At 41.5% G+C, this 23,624-nt stretch overlaps 1 protein-coding gene and 1 long non-coding RNA gene across 10 annotated transcripts in view; both read right to left on the reverse strand.

Moving 5' to 3' along the window:
* NDST2 (N-deacetylase and N-sulfotransferase 2) overlaps positions 1-23,624 on the reverse strand; it is a 148,891-nt gene that overhangs the window by 118,741 nt on the left and 6,526 nt on the right. The window contains exon 2 of one of the 9 annotated variants that reach the window (XM_075505109.1): positions 18,721-18,897. The exons of the other annotated variants lie outside the window; for them this stretch is intronic. The gene's annotated coding sequence lies outside the window, so the exon portion shown is untranslated. The remainder of the gene's footprint in view (positions 1-18,720; positions 18,898-23,624) is intronic. 9 annotated transcript variants of the gene reach the window in all.
* Positions 8,042-13,857, reverse strand: LOC142410933 (uncharacterized). The gene is made up of 3 exons (XR_012776061.1): positions 13,694-13,857; positions 12,334-12,375; positions 8,042-8,441 (listed from the first exon to the last, which is right to left on the reverse strand). It is a non-coding gene; the product is annotated as an uncharacterized LOC142410933 (long non-coding RNA).

Raw genomic sequence — 23,624 nt, forward strand, 5'->3', positions numbered from 1 at the left:
TTGATGTTAGATTATTTCCTGAATCTTTCTACCAGTCTTATATATTATATAGCTGTTCTTATAACCTTTCCTTTGGGCAGACTATTCCATACTTTAATATATTTCATAATGTCATTCCCTTGTTTATAGTTATGCCCCTTCTCACCTTACTAAATTAATTAGTTTATTTCAAGTATGTGCCTCTCAAATATTTGTAGACTCTTATCATGTCTCTCAGCTACACTTCTAGTTATCACATAGCCGAGGTAGGCATGTTTGCCCGTTGGTCCCTTGGTCTGTACTCATTTGTGATTTGTCCCTCAACTCTTTTCAGTTGGTTTACTTCTGTCTAGAAACAAGATGTTTGGATCTGCATACTTGGCAAGTTAACTCTCACAGTTGTTCAAGAAGGAACTTCTCTTTAATTTGTATAACCCAAAACCACATTAATTTGGTTTTTGCTGCCACGACGCATCTGCAAACTGATGTATCTGCTGCGCAGCTACTCACCCCAAAGGCTTCTGGTGCTTGGAATATTTCACTCTTCCCCTGGCGCGCACACAAACACATTTCAGGTTAAACTTTTTTTGACTACATTCTCTCCAGTGCCTCCACACAAATGAGATATCTAATGAAATACCTAATTTTGATACTCTCATTATTTTTAGTATCTCTAGTTCTTCTCTGTTAGTATTTTCATCTACATCTGATTCACCTCCAACATTCAGCATCTTAGAAGTTTAAAAAAAAAAAAAAAAAAAAAAAACAACAAAAAACAACAACAAACAGCCTGTAATAAAGGTGTTAAAAACATACATTTCTCAGAACAATACGAGCCAAGGCTTCCACATGGCTAAGCATGATGTTCAGCACTACTGTGTTTACATTTCTGTGACCTTCTGTTGTGAATTTCCTACTCTCAGCCGAAATTATGTAATGCAAAAGGAAAAGACCAAAACAGACAATCCGACACATCTTAAGTCAGGTACGATACACAGTTAAGCCAACAGCCCCGTCAGAAGGCGGCAGGTATCTCCCTTCCTTCCCCTCCCTTTCCCACACGTTAACCAGCCGCACATCGCCTTTGTCTTGCTGCCACTGCCCTATGCTGGCATATGCTGTGGCGAGCCAGGTATTTTTCAATTTTAGATTTGGTGCATTGTGCATCTGCACAAATACTTGTAATAGCACTATGCGACAGATTATGCAGGGACAGGAGAAGAGTGGGACTGTGTGAGAACTTATGCCAATGAAAAATGTCCATGGGATACCAGTCCTGTATTCCCATTTGTAAGCACCACCTCAGGATAGGAAAGTAAACTTGAAATCCCGTAAACTGGGAAGTCTGCAAAAACCCAAAGACTTCTCAAGAACAGAGGGAAGGAGAATCCTTCTGAGCATGTGAACACTGAAGATTTCTGCATAGTTGAGGGGACAAGATGAATTGAACACAAGGTAGATCTGTTAAGGAGCTGAATTCTTTCAAGGATTAGAAAAAAAAACCTGATGGAGTAAAGGAATACAAGAACACATTGTTCATTGGAACTTTCTCAAAAGATTTGGTCAAGTCCTTCACAAAGGACTACTCAAGTCACTGTGCAGGCAAGAAGAACAAAGTACTGTCACAAGTGGGAAACTGGCAAAAAGAAACAAAACCAGAGTCACTGATCAGTTTCGAGCGTGGAAGAAGGGTATTTGTGGAGCTCTCAAAGATTAGCATCTATTTCCTTTCAGGTTGTTATTAAATAGTTGCAGAAGAAAGCAAAAACTGAACTAAAATTTCAACTGAAAACAACTTTCAGTGAGGTTGGTTGAATACACAGAATAATGTGGATTAGTTTAGGCAATTCTAACAGAGCGAACTGTTGGGAAGTTTAGGGCCACAGAAACAAAGAAAATGAGAAAGAAATAAAAACCCAGAAAGAGAGAGGGAGGTCTTTAATTATGAGCTATAAATTACCTGTAGTTACTCTGTAAGAATTTATGTTGTGCGTCAGTGAAAACAGTCATCTGATCAGCATGATAAAGTAAACAAGACATTTAGAAAAAATATTGACATTATATACATCAACATTCTTTACCATACACTTTCTTAACACATATCTTCACCTTTAATGTGTTTAAGTCCACCTTGACTGAAACTGTATTTAGCAGAAAGACAAATCCTCAAGAAAATGCAATGAAAATTATCAGGGCAAAGAATACGCTTAAAACTGAAGGGAAACTATATAGAAGCCATTTCAGTACCCTTGAAATCAGAGACAACACGCTTGGAAGGGAATTCTTTCAGGTGGGATCAGTGATATCTAAAGCATTCCGGACACATTTGCCTGTTATCTCTGCTAACACCTTCCAGGACAGAGGGTCCAGAAGGTCCCTAGGCAATCCAGTCTACTGCTTAACTGCTTGCGCTGTTGGAAAGTTTTTCCTGAAGTCTACTCTAATTCTGCAATTTAAGCCCTTTACTTCTGGTCTTACCCTGTGTGAACATGGAGGATAAATTGTTCTTTTTCTCTTTGCAGCACACTTTATAAATTTTAAATTATTTTAACTTCCCCAGCCTGAACAATCCTGATTGTTTCATTCTTTCCTTGTAGGTCACGTTTTCATTGCTATTGCTTTCTCCTGAGCTACTTCCAGTTGGTCTTCATCTTTCCTCAAGTATGGAGTGCAAAAACAGCTGCAGCAGTCCTTCGCTCCAGTACACAGAAAGACTACGTGTCTCAGATGCTGGGCTCCTTCATGTACATTATTTGCATTGTTGACTCATGTACCAGGTATGATCCACTACAACACCTGCTTCTTTTCCACAAACCTACTACTTAGCTAGCCTTTGCTGTTCAATATTTGTGCAGCTGATAACTCTTGCCTAAACAAGATGTTTACCTTAAGCAACAACAAAACACACAGTAAAATTAAAAGTCAAGTAATTTACAGTGGAAGAGAGGAATTAAGGGAGAAGCAGCCGTGTATACCCATGTAATCCATTATCAGAGCAATATTTTAGTAAAAGCTAGCAATAAATATGAAAATAGAAACATCTTTAGTTTCTACAAACACAAAGGAGATAGGCATTTATACAGTTTGAGGCTTCTTTAACCTCCTTGCCTTTCAGTAAGATGTGTGTGCTTAAATCTCTTAAGTGTTTCTGAAACTCTCACTCATAATTACATAATTGTCCACTACGGAGATTTTATCACTTCCTCCAAAACAACCAGTCATCAGGTACTACTGGAACAGAACACCATACTATACATATCATTCCTCTGACTGGATATGGCATTCTCATCTTCTCCTTTTTTTATTTCTCCTAAGTGCATTTTATGACGCAAAGTAAGCCAAAAAGGAGACTAGGTTTTATAATAAAATGAATCATGATATCAAAGAAATAAAGTCATGAAATAACAGATAGAAATTTTTCTTTTATGTATTTGTGCACGGATGTATGAGTTCTGAAAGCTATCATACAGTATGTACAGCAAGACCTAAAAATGTCACCTACAGTTAAAAACAGGAAGCTGTATTTTGTGACCAAATTGTTGAGAAAGAATCGTATCATTTGTTTCAACTATATTCGCATTGTTATTTACATTACAGCACATACTGAAAGGCTTCAGCCAGGGTCAGGATTGCTATATATTATGTATCTATCCAAGCACATACACAAGCACACAACTGTATCTGTGTATATAATCAGATTTCTGTATGCCTAACAAAAGACAGTCCCTGTCCTGCACACTTTTCAAAAGAAACAGAGAGAACACACAAGTATTAGAACAGAAGTATTATCCTAATTGGACAAAAACAGAACTGAGGCAGCAATGAAGTTCATATGAAAAGCAGAGCAAGGGACCTAGGTCAAATTTGCTAATCCCAGTCACAGCATATTAACCACAAAACAATCCTCCTGCATTCCTTTCCCAAATAACACAGATGTAAGATGCCTGGACCTAACTCTCATTCACAGTAATACTGATGGCTAAACAACATGTAACAATTCTCCAAGGGAAAGCAAGAAATACTTTCATTCTTTACCATCCTGAATTTAGGAAGCCAGTATCACTGTTTTCATTCCTCCTTCTTCTCTGCCAGTTCATACCAAAGGCCTACACAGGCAGGGTTTAAGCAAACAATTTATTTCGCAACTGAAGTGAACTACAAACTCAGTCACTGCAGTCCAACTCTAGCAGTTGGTTGTTGTCATGAGAACTAAAAAATTGCTTTAGTTAAAACAAAGGTATCATGGAGTGCTACTAGGACAGCTGGAAAGAGAAAAATCACACCTTAAGTTGAAGTACAGCACTTCTATATGTGAACAGACTTTAAGAAATAGAGGATTAACTGAAGAAACATTACCAAACCTGTCACAGACATTTTCATCTACACTTGAAAAAAGCACGCAAAAAGAGACAAGAGTGGCATCAGAAGTGAGCACGTATTTTCACGAAGAAAATCGGAAACGCTGCAGGAAATGATGGAAAAGAGAACAGCTGAACCAGAAACTAGGTTAGAAAGGGACATCTCCCCAGAGCCCTAACAAATCCATTACAAGACCCTAGGGAGACATTAAAAAACAAGGGGCTTTTGTAGCGATGTTTAACACTCCTTCATACAACACAGTGCATATACTTACCAAGAAGAGTAATGCAGCACACTGAAACTAAATATACAATTGCATGCTGAAGGAAGTTAAGAAGACAAGACAGTATTTGCTCAAAGATACACAAAAGGTAACAGATTACTGAAGGATACAAATGATGCAAGAATAAATGAAACAGGTTTATTTCAAAGAACAGGGAAAAAAACACACAGAGAGAGAGAGAGAGCTGGCAGAAAATATGGAGGTTATACTTGCAGTTGAGTGAAAAGCCTAACGCAGCAATACAGCAAAGCACAATCTGCAAAAAGCAAGCAAAAGAGCCAAGTACCAATGTGCGTGGTGGGCACACGGAAAAAACATCTAACTGGGTACTTTTATGACCTATTTTGTTCATTTTATATTAATGATAGCTTTCTAATCACTTTATGTTTGTATCCAGGCAACAGGACCAACCGTGCATGTAAGAGATCAGGATGCTATTAATAAATCTTTAAGCTGGGGCAGATGACAATTTTTTACAGAGGCAGTTCTCAGTATCCCAGGCCAGTTCTCAGTATCCCAGGCCTTGCTCTCTCCCCATCAACTGGAAAAAAACCCCAACATCTCTCTCACACTCCAGATTACATGCTCTGCTGCAATATGGCAGCAAACTACTCCCATCACACAAATTATCATGCGATAAACGCCAATTCCATTTCTATCATGTGATACAATTAATTCCAGTCAGAGGACAGAAAAAGTTGGCAGGAAATGGGTAATCGGGACAATTCATAAACTCCTCAACTTGCTTTCCAGCACGTCTGCAGAGCCCTGAGAGAAGGGGGTGGACCACGGGCCAGATTAACTTTTCTGCTGCTGTGCATCCAATCTGCTGTCCAACCTTCTCACCTTTGAGTGAGATATTACAGTTCTTGCTCTCATCCTATATCTCTCACACACAGCTTTCAATCTAGCAACATCAGAATGATCTACAGAAGAAAATAAAAAAGTCCTCCCAGTAAAGATAAGGTAATGTATGTGAACAGCTAAATGGCAATGGAATTTTCTGGCTCATGCCAGAAAGAGTAGCACATGGAGCTCAGCTAAATACAGAATCCATCCCCTCTATCCAAAAGAAATGCCTGTACACTATTAATATCACAAGAGGAAGCTCAGCTGTATAAATAAAACCTCTCATTTCAGCTAAGTCTTCATCATCTCTCTGGTATCCACCACCCTCTCCTCTTCACAACAAAACTCTCAGGAGGGCCTTCAGTGTAGGTTTTTCATAGCAAGCTTGTTGCTCAAGTACACTGGACAGGAATGCAAGTCTGATTTTATTATCTCCTCTTGGCAAGTTAACATTTACAAACAATTACATTGGAATTAAGAAAAAAAAAAAATCAAACAATGAAGTTCTGAAGGAAATACTCAAGTTAAGTATTTGCAAGTCAGCATGGTTTAAAATGGAAACGTATTGCCTGGAAGTCAAGGGGACCTCCACGCTCTTTCAAGAGACTCACTGACATGCTGGATGACCTCAAGCACATCACTTGATGTTTCCCACATTAAAAAAAAAAAATCTCCTTACACGACTTTCCTAGGTACCTCACTTTGGGAATTAAAAAATAAATACACTGTAAATCCTCCTATTATTATTATTGCTGTTACTATGGGGGCTGGAATTGTCGTCAGCAAACAGGCAGGACATAATTTAATTTTCTTCAAATATTTATTATGCGACAACATAGCCATCTGTTTAACACTCACTATATTTAGTTTCCATCTTAAAAAACACAGGGAAAGAAAATACCAGCTTCTGCCTCTCACTTCCACATATCCTTTCCAGCCACATATGCACTAATACATAGCCAATATCCTTTCAACTGTAGCACACAAGAAATTGCAGGAAAGCAGACAAAATTTCAGCTTGGATGAAAACAATTCCAACCACAAATTTATTCTCCAACATACCAAAAACAGAATCCCCAGTTTTAGCAGTATTAAATAAATTTTAATTTCAGCATTGAGGACAAAGGACAGGATATGAAGGAAAACAGTGGGACGAGGAGATAGATGGCAATAAAGCACTGTGCACAACGACCATATGCTAAAAGAGGACAGACATAAGGATATTACATATTCTATACAGAAAAAGTAACTTTTCAGTAGCATTAATTTCTCTCCAGTACATTATAAAATAAACCATCATTCTTAAGTAACAGCGGTTACACAAAGGTGCTTTTGACATCTAAATGTATTCTATTCTGACACTTTTATGGAAAGGCTTCTCTTCTCTCCATTTGCACTGTATTCTTTCATCAGCCTGTATGCAAAAATCTTTACCTAACATGTCTCACATCGTATCACTGGGACTTTGAGATAACACAAGTCAAGGAGGTAGCAAAAAATCTAAACTAACACACACTGAGTGAATTTGCTAATAAGGAAAACAAAAAACCAGAAAGCACCAGCTAAAATGCACTCCTCTCCTTTTATTGTTCCCTAGTCCCTCCTCTACTACTCTAATCCTGAGATCATGAACCACTCCCAACACACCTTAGCTCCTGGCAGCGCCATCCCTTACCACGCCAGTCCTGCTCCACCAACACAATTCCAACAAACAGAGCTCAGCCCTAACTGGGAGTACGCCCTAATTTTCTAGAGCTATTTATAAACTGTGATACCACATCAGGTCCGACATGCCTCTCTCGGAGGCCAGTATCTGACACTGCAATAAAAAAGGGCGTGGAGCTCAGGCCGAAGAAACTCCAGTGCATAGATGAAAATCCATCAGCCAAACGCATAAATGCAAAAAGATGCCCAAAGTTATGATGCTTGTATTGTTTTAAACAGTTTATTTTCAGGTCTTCTATTGCTGACAAGTCTTCCTCTGTTTTCACACAATCAAAAGATAACATGTTATGATAGCGATACACTGATATCATTAATTAATTTATTGGTGTTTGATGGTTGAATGGATAGCAAACAATAACACCCTAACATAGTGTCCGTATTTTGTCCATCAACTACACACGTTTGTTGACATCTTTTTGCTCATGAGCTGTAGATTCCAAATACGTGAAGCAAATGAATTTTTAAAAAACTGGGGCTAACAGAACCAATAAGAATCTAAACATCACCTTCTTGCACAAAAAACCAAAGAGAAACCTAATCATTTAGGAGAGGTAACGACTGTTTTGAAAATACTTCTGTGTTTGTGACCATAAGCCACCAACTTAATGTCCCTCACTCTGGCTTGTGGCATTGCGCGCTTGTTCAGAAGCGACCCGGCCAGAAGAGGTGCGGGTAGCCCTGCCGAGGCCCGGCTGTGCCCTGCTGCCTCAAGGGAGCATCAGCGCTACAAACAACAAACCAAGGCACAACAAACCAAGGCAGGGCTGCTCTGTACAACAAACAACAAACCAAAGGGCTACAACAACAAACAACAAACCAAGGCAGGGCTGCTCTGTACTGGCGTGGCCCAGCACTTCAGGTGTGGCAGAGTAGGACCGGATAATACATGGCTTTTTTACGTGTAAATGACAAAGCAACTTCAACAGGCTGCCAGAGCACCTCTCAGTCCACCAGTATCCGACCCGTACCAGCAGCAGAGACACAGCTGCCCGCTTACAGTCACGCTCCTGTGGAGCAAGGGTTGAGCACCGGCGCTGGCAGAGGCCGCTAACCTCTCTTCAGTTTCTCAACAAGGACACAGGTTTAGACAAACACAACAGCAGATAGACTTCAGTCCACAATGAGATAACGCTGGACTTTGTTTAAATCAAACATGATCTGAGAATAGGTTAAAGGCGTGCCACTGTCTGCCTGATCCATCCAAATAACAGCTAGGTCTACTCTCTGTTACAGTTCTTGAAGATACCTCAAAAAAAAAAAAAAAAATTACATTATTCTTCAATCCTGTCAAAAGCCTGCATTTATTTTAAGTAGCCTGCTTGCATTGCAGAATACGTTTCTACCTGATATTTTATCACCAGGGTAATAATCTGAATATAACACCTTGTTTTTAGTGGGATATTCATAATTTTTTTGTGGTCTGGTAAGAATCATAGTTATTTAAAACACTTCAAAATTATGCAGGACATAAAAATGTCATTCTGAATTTGGCCTAAAACTCATTCACATCAGTATCCTACCATCTGTACTGTCCAGTTTCAGCTATTATTTCAAAGACTAGCAGAACAAAGCCTTGAAAACAAATTTGCAAAATAGCCACCAGGAAAAGTACTTCTTCTTATCCTTTACACTTAGGGATACCTTAAGCTCAAGGAAGCTGTCTGTCCCTTCCACAAGGCCTTAAAAGTTTGTTTTCCTTTGCAGGATTTGTCTATATAACAATTAATACTCTCCTAACACCAGATTACTTTTGACTCCATGAAGTTTTAGCCTCGATGATGTAATGCAGCAATGAGTTCCACAGACTAATTTGTGCACTGAATTAAATATTTTTCCTTTGGCCAGAACTTAATTTGTTACTTTCCAGTATCACAGAATCATAGAATAGTTTGAGTTGGAAGGGACCTCCAAAGCTCATCTAGTCCAACCCCCCTGCAATGAGCAGCGACATCTTCCACTAGATCAGGTTGCTCAGAGCCCCATCCAACCTGACCTTGAAACACTTCCAGGGATGGGGCATCTGGAACTTCTCTGGGCAACCTGTTCCACTATTTCACCACCCTCATTGTAAAAAATGTCTTCCTTTTATCTAGTCTAGATCTACCCTCTTTTAGTTTAAAACCATTACCCCTTGTCCTATTGCAACAGGCCCTGCTAAAAAGTTTGTCCCCATCTTTCTTATAAGCCCCCTTCAAATACTGAAAGGCTGAAATAAGGTCTCCCTGGAGCCTTCTCTTCTCCAGGCTGAAGAGCCCCAACTCTCTCAGCCTTTCTTCATAGGAGAGATGTTCCATCCCCCTGACCATTTTCATGGCCCTCCTCTGGACTTGCTACAACAGGTCCATGTCTTTCCTGTGCTGAGGGCTCCAGAGCTGTACGCAGTCCTCCAGGTGGGGTCTCACCAGAGCAGAGTAGAGGGGGAGAATCACCTCCCTCGACCTGCTGGCCATGCTTCTTTTGATGGGGCCCAGGATACGGTTGGCTTTCTGGGCTGCGAGGACACATTGCTGGCTCATGTCCAGCTTTTCATCCACCAGTACCCCCAAGTCCTTCTCCGCAGGGCTGCTCTCAATCCCTTCATCCCCCAGCCTGTATTGATACCAGGGGTTGCCCCAACCCGTGTGCAGGACCTTGCACTTGGCCTTGTTGAACCTCATGAGGTTCACACAGGCCCAGTTCTTGAGCTTGTCCAGGTCCCTGTGGATGGCATCCCGTCCCTCAGGTGTGTCAACTGCACCACTCAGCTTGGTGTCGTCTGCAAACTTGCTGAGGGTGCACTCGATCCCACTGTCTGTGTCACTGATGAAGATATTAAACAGTACTGGTCCCAATATAGACCCCTGAGAGACACCACTTGTCACCGATCTCCATCTGGACATTGAGCCATTGACCACTACCCTCTGGATGTGACAATCCAACCAATTCCTCATCCACCAAACAGTCCACCCATCAAATCCATATCTCTCCAATTTAGAGAGAAGGGTGTTGTGGGGGACCATGTCTAAGGTCTTACAGAAGTCCAGATAGATGATACCTGTAGCTCTTCCCTTGTCCACTGATGTAGTCACTCCATCATAGAAGGCCACTAGGTTGGCCAGGCAGGACTTGCCCTTGGTGAAGCCATGCTGGCTGTCTCAAATCACCTCCCTGTCCTCCATGTGCTCTAGCATAGCTTCTAGGACGATCTGTTCCATGATCTTCCCAGGCACAGAGGTGAGGCTGACAGGTCGGTAGTTCCCAGGGTCCTCCTTTCTACCCTTTTTAAAAATGGGTGCAATGTTTCCCTTTTTCCACTCACCAGGGACTTCACCTGACTGCCATGACTTTTCAAATATGGAGAGTGGCTTGGCAACTTCATTAGCCAATTCCCTCAGGACTCTGGGATGCATCTCCTCAGGTCCCATAGACTTATGTATGTTCAGGTTCCTCAGGTGGTCACAAACCTGATCTTCTCTTACAGTGGGAGGGACTTTGCTCCCCCAGTCCCTGTCTTGTGGTCCATCCACTCAAGACGAGTAGGAAGAGAGGTTGCCAGTGAAGACTGAGGCAAAGAAGTTGTTGAGTACCTTGGCCTTCTCCTTGTCTGTTGTTACCAGTTTGCCAGTCTTGCTCATCGGGGGGGTATATTTTCTTTGACTTTCCCTTTCTGGTTAACATACCTGTAGAAGCCCTTCTTATTATTCTTTGCATCCCTTGCCAAGTGCAGCCTCAGCCATGCCTTGGACTTCCTGACCCATCCCTACGCAACCGGACAGCGTCCCTATACTCTTCCCAGGATACCTGTCCCTGCTTCCATTGCCTGTGCATTTCCTTCTTGCCCTTTAGTTTGACCAGCATGTCTTGACTCATCCATGCCAGTCTCTTGCCTTCCTTTCCTGATTTCTTACACCTGGGTATCGAGAGCTCTTGCACCCTATGGAAAGTGTCCTTAAAGATTCACCACCCTGTTCTGCTCCCTTGTCCCTGAGGGCAGTTTCCCAGACTAACTCCTTGAAGAGCTGGAAATTTGCTTTCTGAAAATTCAGGGTCCTGACTCTACTCTTCACCTGACCCATACCCCTCAGGACTGTGAACTCCACCAGTGCATGATCACTGCAGCCCACGCTGCCTGCAGTCTTGACATAGCCGATTAGCTCACTTGTACTGGTGACCAACAGGTCCAGTATTGCATCCCCTCTGGGAGGGCTGTCTATTACCTGGCTTAAGAAGTTATCCTCAATGCACTCCAGGAGTCTCCTGGATTGCCTATAGCTCACCATGCTACTTTTCCAGCAGATGTTGGGGTGGTTGAAGACCCCCATCAGGATGAGAACCTGCAAGCACAATGCCTCCTGTAGCTGGAGTAAGAAGGCTTCGTCAATAGGGTCCCCTTGATCGGGCAGCCTGTAGTAGACATCAATGACAAGGTTCCATTTGTTGCCTTGGTGTCTGATTGTTACCCATAAGCTTTCAACCTGCTTGCGGCTATTCTTCAGAGCCACAGCTCTTCACACTCCATCTATTTCTTGATGTAGAGGGCAACGCCTCCACCCTTCCTTCGTCGTCCATCCCTTCTGAACAGCCTGTAGCCACTGATAACCATACTTTAGTATCATTGATAGCCTCCCTTTCTGATGACGGCAAGCTATCTATTCCTAAACCACTACTCGAAACAAGAAATCATCAAGATCTCTTTTACAGAGAAGCTATTTCATAAATAGAAAGTATTGTGCAATGATCGTAACTTGTAGACGTGCTGTAATTGATATGAAAGCTACTGACAATCCATACGCTGCACCTTCTGCATCTGAGGTGATGTTTCCTACCAGCAGTATTACCCTTTCTGTGCCACTACACTAGGGCTTAAAGAGCAGAGCTCAGAGCACCTCCCTCACAGCTCAACACCCAGGCCTAGGAACAACAGGACCAAAGTCCCACCATGAAATTACCAGCAATACCATCGTTGTGAAGAATGATGTTTAGTGATGATACAGAGTTTTTAAAGGGCTGCTGGGTTTTCTGAGCACGTCAGCACAACTGTAGTATACTAGAAAGATACACTCCTCCCTTGATGGTGGGAACAAGCATAACAGCTGTATGAATTAGCCATTCACTGGAGTACTGCTCTTCTGAACTTGCCATGAGACATTAATTCTTACCTGCAGGATGTGAAGTTTGCAGCAGTTGGTGCTTTCAGGATGCTATTTTACAGAATTAAGAAAGTAGCATATATAAAAATCAGCCAAACGATACCTAAAAATTACTGAAAGAGGTTGTTTAGCTACCTGACAGAAAGGAAGAAATACACTGAACAAGCCACTCAGAGATTCCTATACAGTAATTTGTCCTCTTCATCCACCCCAAATTGCTAGAGCAGGCTAAGGCATTTCCTTACACTTTTCACTGCCATGAAGTGGATCTTCTGTCCTGATCTGGCCAGAACTACCGACAGAAGCTGGAGCCAAACCTCCATCAGTGTGCTAGCTAGCTTCCCCTCCATCATCTGAAAACCTTGACAGGAACTGTGTGACTATCTCCCCAATTAAGAAGCCTCGCATCGCCAATAATTCATCTCTTGCCATTACAGGTGGCCCTGAAATAGATTAAATATCTTGCTATCCATCTTCAGAAGTATTCTTACTTGATTTCAGTTTTTCTTGTATTGACAACTGGAAAACATGGATGGATATACTGTTAAAGAGATCTGGTATTATCTCCCTGATGTTAGCCATCAGGGCTTCACTTGGGTCAAATAATCTCTCCATTTATTAGAAGAACAATTCCAGACTATTCAACAGTTTTTAAAATATTAAATTAAAGGATGTCTCTGATAGGCCTAACGATGAGATCACCACTAATTCTGAAATTACAGAAGTTTATGCAATGGTTTCGAGTCATTTGGCGTTGGCAATGACCAAGCATCAATGACATTGTGTTTTTAGGACATATGAAAAAAGTTCTTTTGGCATTTTAGAGAGGGGTTATGACAAAGAATGCTCAATCTGGATGAGCCAGACACATTCAAACTGGTCATACATCAAAAACATCAGTGAAACAACATTTTTCATGAGTTTTGTCATGTTTATCTAATGCTAAGAAATTAAATATGATAGATATTTGCTGAGTTCCTCCTTGACAACACAGGCTGTAAGTGAAGACGGTCCCACTTGCCTGGCTCTATTCACTCTCTGAAGGAGCAGAGGTACAAACTGCAGCTACCGCTACCCCTTCCACTGCACCCATGCTTCCAGTGAATCTGCCACACAATCCAGCGACACCTACTTGGAAAACCATCATCCTAGCAGGTCCTGTGAAAGAACAAAACAACAGTACATGATCTACCCACAAACACTAAGACAGGACAAGGACCTGCCCTGCATATAATCTACTGTTGTTGTTTCTCTCCTTTCATCACTAAGAATTCAATTTAACTACCTCCAAAGAGTAATCTGTGTTCTACTCGTCACCTGTTTTTACCTTTCCCTGAAATAGTATTGACAAATAACTAAAAATACTTACCTGCTAATTAAGGAGTCAAGGAGGGAGGGAATAGTAGACACAGCAGGCACCTTCCACCAATGCATGTTATGCAGATGAGGTAAAAGGCAAGAGCATTTCACAAAAAGGCCTCAAGCAAATGCCATTTTCCATTTGATCCCAAAAAATAACTTCTAGCACAGACAAAGTACCTAGAGCTTCAAAACAGCTGAATTCAATGTTGGGCACAAAATGACAAGGTCAATTACAAATCAACATCTCCTTCAAGCTCCTTTTAAAAATATTTTAAAAATGACTTCTCCACATCGATTTGCGCTCTTCTGCCTAAGTTTCTCTTCTGAGCCTCAACACCTTGCTCAGTAAGTTTGTTGTTTAATGTGGAAAACATGTATCCAGTGACTTTTTCCTGTGGGTGTTGCTGACAGAGGTAGAGGAACGCGACTCACTTCCTGTTTGTTTGTTTGTTTGTTTGTTTTTTAAATCCATCAGCAAAGTCTGTGGCTGTCTCCTATCCCGACTTTCTGCTCTGGAAGATCTGATGCCCACTCCCAACGCCAAGCCCACCAGCCCTCTTTCACCCCATAAAGGGCAGGTGTCTCACAACCAGCCCTGTGCAGCCCTCAGAAATGACCCCTCATGGGTCAGCAGGCGGTAACACCGATGTTTGCTGCGTCCCTCTATTTCGCCTTAAAATCTGTATGCTGACTATTCCAAGTAGTAAGCTTGCGGATGCAAGGACTGCCTCTTCCCTTCTGTAGTGGAAATTTCCTAGGGCTAAGTAAATAAAAATATCATTTAAATACCAATCACAACTCTGAGAACTAACAAATTTCCACAAAGTTACAAAAGAGGCAGACACCTCAAAATTTGCACACAGGTTGCCAGCAGCAGTCTTACAATAAGGTGGCCTTGTAACAGAGCAGAGGCGAAGCATTTTTTTGTTTTAACACAGTCATCAACTGACTGTTAACCTCTTTGGTCTATTCAATGTGAGGACATGGATTTGAACTAGGTAATATGGAAAAATGGGTCTGCTTTAATTACAGTGCCTAATGAACCACTGATCACAGAGATTTCTGTTCAGGACTGCTTAAGAATGAAATACCAGATCACAAGACCGCTCAGCTACATCACCAAGTACAATACAAACAGGACTAATGTAACAAAAGATACCCAAGTCTACAGAAAACACAGCAACTCCACTAAGAGCCCCCAAATTTAAATCCCTACAGATATAAATTACAAAAGGAGCAATCCTCCTGGAAAAACAACATGGAATTCTTGATGTAGAAAACAATAATAAAAAGTGGTATTTTTTTTTTCCCCTCAAAAGGAAACTTGAAAAAGTGTAACTACTGAAACAACTCTGTGGTAATATGCCAGAGATGAAAAGGGAGCCGTACCTCTCTGAACTATGGCTTCAGTCTTGAGTCTAAAAGGATTTCCTCACAATCACTCACCAAAACTTGTTTTGTCTAAAGACTCTGCACGTTAGTGATTACGTTGGAATATATTCTGAAGCTGCACACTTCTTCACAGGCAAGACAAACGCAAGGTGGTCAGTGATCTGGGTTGTTAGGACATGCAGTAGACGGATTAGGAGAGGGATCTGATCATCATGTATCCTACCATCTGTGGGATCTGCTGCTCCAGCAGTGGATTCCTGCCCGTTTCCTTGCTCTATCTCCAAGTTTCATGGCCTGAAAAACACCTGTGCCACTGCATGTTATTCTTGCAGTTTTTTCCCTAAAGAAACAGGGTAGAAAAAGAGGCTGGCTTGATAAGGAAAAAGAAAATACCCCATCTGGACAAGATGACTGCAAAAGGAAAGGAAATTACTGACTCATAAGCTGTATACTAAGCTGTTTCACAGGACCTCCCACCCTCAACCTCACCACTTCCTTTTTCCCTAAAAGCGTTTAGATTTATGGGTTTTTCTCCCTGTATGCTAGCAAAGCTTCACTGTCCTTTAGGCCAAAACACTAATGCTATTGTCACAGAAGAGAAGACCGAAGGACAAAATACAGGAAGTAATTCAAGGTATGACTTTTTTTTGCAACTCCTTATTCCCCAGAGACAGGGGAAAAAAAGTCCTAGCGAACAGAGCAAATTCAGCTCCCAAGATCTAGTATTTCAAGGCTGCAAATTGCACATACCATTTTATAACACCAGTAAAAAGAACTAATACATAAACAATGCTTGCTTAACTCACACTGCTGGGTTCCAAAAGTTCAATTAATACCAGTAGATACAAAAAAACTTTCACTCTGTATCATGCTTTCTTCATTACAGTAATTACAATAAAACATGTATAGATGGTAGAATTAAAAGAACAAGTTTCGGAAAATTAATTTTTTTTTTCCCCTGTATTTTCATGATCTATGTAAGTCAGAAATTTTTTTATTTAAGGGGGACGTATTAAGGTTGTATAAGCAAAATTAATTCTGATATGTTCTATCTTATGAGTGTTTGTCCTCAAAACCTTCAGAATATCTGAATGTGGTGGTGTACATCCATACACATGCCTCCATGTGTGTGTCGTCTCCTGTCTCCAATCTCCATGTTAAAACAAAATCCTAAATGATGAATTCCACTACATAATCATCCCACTGATATCACATGGGCAGAGCTATCACCTGATCTGCCACATGGGCATCTTGAGCTAACCAAAACTTATAGCAACTATAGGTGGTTGTTCTCAGTGTGGAAGAACTATAAAATGGAAGCAGCATTGCCAGAAGGTTTTAGGGATTCTCTGACAGCCAGGTCTTCAGATTCAGAGACCTGCATTCCATCCAAGGCACAAGAAGGTCCTACAAACCTTTGTATCTACTTCTTGCTATCTGTATCCTAGCTATTTCATCTTCTTTTCTCCTCCAAAGCCTGTCTCTCCCACCTAACCTGTTGTTATAATCTAACCTTCTCATGTTCCTCCTGCCATACTTGCCTGTCCTTGCTGGTCATCTGTCAGTTCCCTGCCTAACATTTCCCCTTTGGCCACACAAGCTGACAGATGCAGTACCCTCCTGATGCAGTATTTTCCATTTCATTAGCACCCAAAAGCCTACTAGTCCACCATATCTATGAACCCCATTCATTTCCCAGAATCAGACATCTTTTTTCAACAGCCACCATCTTCATTTCCCACAACTTATAACTGTCTCCTTTAAGGATCAGTCTGTATGCTGGCCTGTTCCAGCTCACAACCCCTGGATGCCCCAGTACAGGAGCTCCCTCCTATCCCCTCTATACAGAGACTGCAGAGTCCAGACTACAGGACAGGTTCTCAGTCCTGGTGCACCTCCAGTGCTGACCATATCCAACAGGCAGGGACCTGCAATTCAGGGGAGAAACCAGGGTCAGCCCCAGGCTCACGCATGCTCAGTGGGGGTGCCGTCTTCAGAATTTCTAACCATCTGTACAAATTCTTAACCATGCTTAAGCTACATTTATTCCCTTGACATTGTATGTCTCAGCTAGTTCTCATGGGAACATAAGAGAGTACTCTAGCTGTAATGCAGTATCAATAACCACACATTATGTATATTTTGTATATACACTTCTATTCTTTTTGATAGTCAAAAACACAGTAACAGATATTCATGTTCATGATAGTTCATATTCATTTCCCTATCCCACCTATCCACATTAGTGAAAAAGACACCAGCCTCAATATACAGATTCTCTAGACTGCAGACACAAACCTGCTGCGTCACTTAGTTAAGTTACCAATTCTCATAATTCTTATCCACCCACTAAAAAAAAAAAAAAAAAAAAAAGAGACTACTTTTCCCCTGGAAGGGGAATTGAGGTGTGGTGGTAAAGACTAAAACTACAGTAGAAAATGCTGCATTCATTGTTAAGTACTAGCCCAAAGAAAGACTCCATGCTTCCACCATCTTCTGATAAAAATTTATGTGGCAAAGTGCTGAAGCTGACTCAGCTCTATTTACAAATGCTTTGAATACTTACATCTTTTGCTAAAAAGCAAGCTCAAAGTTTTCCAAGGCAAAGGTAATGTGTATTATATACTTTGAAAACATATAGCGTGCTTTAGTAAATGTTTATCGTTACTTACTCGCTGGAAGGAAGAAAAAAAATGAAGCAAAGTACAAAAACCTTCCAAAGAGAATCGAATTTTCTCCTTTTCCAATTTGCATACCTGTGTTGGGATGGTCTTTTGATAAAGCCAGTGGCCAACCAGCACACGCTATTTAATTGTGATAAGCAGCATGATGTGGTACGATAAGAACAGCTCAGAAGGCTGGGAAATAGCACTTGATGAAAATCAATAGAATCTGTTGGTGGTGGAAATCTTCACAGGACCTCAGATGTATAGACATCACAGATCTCTCTATGCAATGAACTTTCTGGAGATAAAGCTGCTCTTTAGAAGAAAGTAAGTCCCATAGCGCAAAGCACAGCCCGTGCAAAGTCATACGACAAACAGCTCTTCTAACCAGAAATAAACTGCTTTAGAAAATGTACCTTTTTATTGGAACTGACTTTTGGGTCTCCTTCTGACAGCTGACATCTTTCTCCAAAGCAACACAGCAGAATGTCTGATATCTGTAAACTACTTTAGATCTTACAGTAACAGAAGAAAAACATTACATTCACTGTTTAAACACCACAATCAGGAAGCGCTCTTACAGAAACTGCCACGTCAGATATCACAGCTGGGTGGCAACTGGTTTGTAATCTCTGGTATGGGGCCTTCCCAGTCCCAGCACCATCTTTCAGAAAAATAGCAGCTGACACACAAAGATCAGAAATGTTAATATTGATTAAAGTTACATTCCAATTTGAAAATTTTAAAGCCATAGGAAATTTTCAGACTGCTGGGCTTTGGGGGGAAAAAAAGGCAATGCTGGCTTTCAAAACAGGTTTCTGATGTCCTGGAAAATCCAGGTTGGTAATGTAGTAAAAGCCAACATCCCAGCAAGAATGAAGGTCCCCTATTGTAGGTGCTCACAACCTCACCACACACATCCCCCCCTTTCTCACAAACCATCTGAGTGCAAATGGTCAGGAGGAACAGGGCTTACCTCAAATTGTTAAGAGGTTGACCTGCTTCACTGGAGTTAGAAGCAGAAGAATATGGCAGAGGTAATCTTCTGACTGCCTGGCTCTTGGAAGGGCCAGGGGGCTCTGATGAATGTATTTATTGCTGTAATCTTGAGCCAAATGCCTAAGGGTGACTGCTATTTCAAATCCTCTAAAGCCTGTGAAAACAGATAATCCATTGTTTAAAGATTTTAACTAAAAAAGACCAAGGCTGCAAAGCCTCAGGCAGAAAGAACAATGAAACACTAGACAGGAGAGCACTTTGCATTAGTTTGCTGCCCACATATTACTATGCTCTGCACACTATACAGGAAGAGAAAGGGGATTCCTCTGCCCAGTCTCATAGCTACCTGCTCCCAGATGCACTATACGCCAAAGGTTTTAAGCCTTAGCAGTGATTAGTTATGCCCAATATGAGCTACATTAAATAGGCGCAGAATTTTTAAAGCACTTGGCACTCGCTCTGGTAATAAGGCCCCTTTAATAAAATGCCTCAAGCTGAATACTTAAATATTGCAGCATTCAAAAAAATCAGTAGTCATTTATAGCCTCTGCAGCTACTACATTTAAAGCACGATGATGCTGTGCTACCAGTGTGATGGCAATGCTGACCTTGTGCAGGAAGTTTGCCAAGCCAAAAAAATGCACTGTATGACCTGCTCCCCAGGAGAGAGAGACCATATCCAAGCAGCCCCAACAGGGGAAGAACTACTCCACTCGCTGCTCTCATGTACTGCTTTCTTAGAATGTGCCATTTCCAAAACCAATAAAAATTAACAAACATTTCTAAGAATTTTTGATGCGACCTTTCTTCATCCCTGTTTAAGATGCTCTTGGGTGACAGTAATAGGACAAAGAGTCTTTCACACCAGTATTATCAACTCGAAGCTAGATTCAGATCAGTACTAGTCAAAAGTAATTTCTACTTCTTCCTCATATTCCCCACTGATCTCTATTTCTGCAGTCTCAGTGAGGCCAGCCTTACAGACAGAAGAAAGGGATGAGATGTCTCCTCACATTCACAGGATGGATTTCACTGCAGTAGCCAGTCTGTTCCCATAACTTTACATGAAACGAAACATTTCTTTCTGCTTCTCCTTCCTTTTCCTTCAAGACAGGTAGAATCAAGTGAGATGGCAAGATTTTCCTAAAAAATATTACCTAAGGATAATTCATTGTAGGAAATCTAAATTTGAGTGTTGGATTATATATCCTAATGTCTGCGCATACAAGGTCATTCCCATTTCATTTGGCTGATGAGTTCCCTCATCTTATTCTGGCCATCACGAAAGTCCTGGCATGTGTGCTCAACAAGCCTTGCAACCACTTCCCCAGCTTTGTCAGCAGTTTCATAGCTACACTGGAAGACAGCTATGGTAAAAGGTCACGACTGCAAAGGGAGAGAAGATGGAAGTCCATACAGCCCCAGGAAGTTACAGATATCCCAACAGAGAGCCAGCAGCAGATGCTGTATGACACCAGTGCCAAAGGGTTGCGAAGACAGGACAAAACCAGTACAGCTCTCAACGCTCATTTTCAAGCTTGGTGCTATCAGTCCCATCCTGATAGAGCAAGCACAAGGTTTCTAAATCACTAGCCCATGAAGACCTAACAATCTCTGCATCCCTACCTAATGCTTTCTCCAGATGAAGCCTAACGACACGGGGAAAAATGGAATCTTGCATTTGTGGTTGACACCCTACATCTGTATGAAGGGGTGTTTGTCTGTCTGTATTTATTTTTAAAAGTTTGCCCATTTTTAAAACTACTCAATATAGACTTTAAGACCAAACGGTTTACACACATATCCTTCAAGAACAGCCTTGCTTCCAGTGAAGACACTGTATCAATTTCCACTGCTTTGCCTTTCAGCATTGCCTCTTGCTGATCTTCACCCTTGCACAGGATGCATTTCAGGAAGATATAATTGCAGGAAGGGGAAGGGACCTGAGCACTCACAACAATTTCAGTTGCCAAAGACCTGTCCAGAATAGTATCACGGGTCAGACTGTCAGTGGCAGGGTGCTAGGAAAAGATGTTGAAGAAAACACAGAAGCATCTCTTTTTTTTTTTTTTTTAACAAGCTATGGAAAAAAACAAAACCAAGAACCATTCTATAGAGACATAAATAGTTTTCTGGCATAACATGTCACGTCTTTCTGGTAGATTGCACAGGAACATAAAGATAATGCAGCACTGCTCATCAAAGAAGCTGGCAGGTCCTGGAGTAGGATGCAAAAAAATACAGTGCAGAACCTGTGACCCCAGGTCTGGTCTGCACCTTAATCAAAGCGACTGCTTTCCTCTTCCCCTGGACACATCTCCTTTAGAAATGCCTATTGCTATGATTTCTTCAATCCTTCCCCTCAGAGGAAATGACTGATTTAAAAATTAATCCAGTATCCAATTAAAAGAGGAACAGAACAGGCAGGAATGAAGGGCTGCAGTTACTGGTTCTCAGTCTGCTGGGCATGCAGCTCAGCTCTTACCATGATGCCTGTTTCTGATATCCTTTTGGAGTTTGTCATGACCACTGGTAGTTAAGTCTAATCTAGATAAATTTTACATTTAAAAATTTTGCAGGACTGATGCAAAGAGAAGTAGCATAAGACTCCTCTTCAGCTTACACCATATAAAATCATACTTTTAAGGTGATCATCTGGCATGTGTTTAGGTGGTCACACCTCTTCTCCAAAGACAGCAGTCCTAGCACCTCATCAACTCATCCTATCCCCAAGGCACTCTACAGCGTGCCAATACAAAAGCATTTGAGCCTGACTGGGTTTCTTACTGATGAACTGAAAAGCAACTTTTCTCTCCTGGAGAGTGATAACACAGCAAAAAAGGAGGTTCATTTTTTTCTGTTTATTTTAATTTCCACATCAGTTTCCTGATCCTGCTTGCTGAGTATCGTACCAATACTGAGAAGCATCAGGATAGGATTGGATTGCTTTCCTCCGTGGTAGTATCAGCTTAAATGCAAACCAAGAGGAGTATGTTCAAAGGGCATCTTCACCCCGTTTTCATTTAGCAATGGGAAAAAGCTAGGACTGACATATAAATAACACAATTATACAACAGCTCTACAACATGCAAAAGAATTAACTATAACAACCTCAGAGAAACATTATACTCAACACCAACTGCAATTACGACAATCCCTGAACACTAGCTTGTTCTTAACCTGCCCACATATGCAACGCAAGACCAAAAGGGACTTCTGAGCTCTGCCTGCTACCACAGGCACTGTACCTTCACGTGTGGTTAGTGAGGAATTAGTATGTAAAAGTAAGGCTGGGAAAGGCAAACATCAATATTTTGTTTGAGGCAAAGCAAGTTTTCCTGCAGAAAGCTCTGTGTTTACATGTTTATGTGGACTTGGGCCATGACAACATACTCTGTTCCATGCACAGTTACACGATACTAAACTATAGACGCTAGCGCACGATAACAGCACGTTTTCATGGTAGCCTTGACTCAGGGAAGTAGGCTTATTCACATCATGCTTTGATACAAGTGGCCAGATCTGAAACAGGAACATAAAGGAAGGATATGGATGAAAGCCTGCAGACAAAACTAAATCAGGAGACAGTGACAGATCTCTGCTTATGAGGAAGATGATTATGACTCAGCCACAAGTAAAGCACATGCAGTTTGAGCTGAAGTACTGCTGACTGTATCCAGAACATTTAATTAAAAAATGAATAAAACCAACAAAATTACAAGTAACAAACTAAAATACATTATTTGTAACTGAAATGGGGGGGGCAGGAGGAAGCCTGATGTTTTGGAGATGTTCTGGACAATAGATCAAACATGGAGACTAGCAATTTATGCCAGGCTTCAATGCTGAAATGAATCTGCCTCTTCGCAGCTGCCAGACTGAGCCAGGATCCCAATTTATCCCACTGAAGAGACAGATTCAGCATTGTGATAGCTCACATCGTTCTCCTGAAAGCAGATTCACACAGCTGATGAAACAGGGAACTGCAGCAGTCCTCATGCACGGCCACTCTGTGTTGATGGATGCAACGTCTACACTAGTTTCTGCCTGCTCTTTTTAATACCTCTGCAGCCCTCGATAACTGGAAGGACAAGCAGTTCATCAACAGCAAGGTGCCGATGATTTTGGTTCTGTAGGTCCACAGCTGAGACAAACGATACCACTTCAAAGACATCTCTACACTTGAAACAGACCCACACGTAGGTGATGCCCAGAGGAGAAACACAAACAAAACACCGGCGATGACAGATGGAAGAGGATGACATTTTAAGGAGTCAGCCAAGACACCAACCTTTCCTCCACTGAAAATTTCTGCCTTGAATTAGATTGCACAGTGTTCCCAGTCTTACTGTGCTCCTTGTTCACCTTGGGCCATCAAGTATTAGGAGGTATTCAACTTGCTGTGAAATTACATTATTCATCTCAAGCAGGGATCCAGACGCAACGTGCCACTGCACTGGGCCACTCCAAGCCTGATCTCACCATTCGTTCAAAGTTAAAACTTCCAGCAGTGCAAAACCCAGGCTGTGCAGGAGAGAAGCCTGTCTCTTTACAGAAAAAAAAAAAAAATCATAGGCCATTACCTGACATTTTGACATTCAGCTTGCTTCCAGAGCCAACTATAATCTCAACAGTCAAGGTTTTGAATTGAACAAAAACTTACTCATGACCTGGTCTGACTTCTCTGGGACAGGCATAGCTGGCTAGGACCACAGCAAGGTCCTAGTTACCAGAGTACAGGGGAACCCTGGCTGCTGAACAACTTAACCACAGAGGCAAGGACAAAGACAATCAACAGTTGCGGAGCATGCCATAACATTCAGCATTTGCAAAAGCTTTCAGAATAAAGTGTGAGTGGCACAGAATCACTGCATCAGCATT

Source organism: Mycteria americana, chromosome 6, assembly GCF_035582795.1.
Source record: "Mycteria americana isolate JAX WOST 10 ecotype Jacksonville Zoo and Gardens chromosome 6, USCA_MyAme_1.0, whole genome shotgun sequence".
In the NCBI taxonomy this organism is placed as follows: domain Eukaryota; kingdom Metazoa; phylum Chordata; class Aves; order Ciconiiformes; family Ciconiidae; genus Mycteria; species Mycteria americana.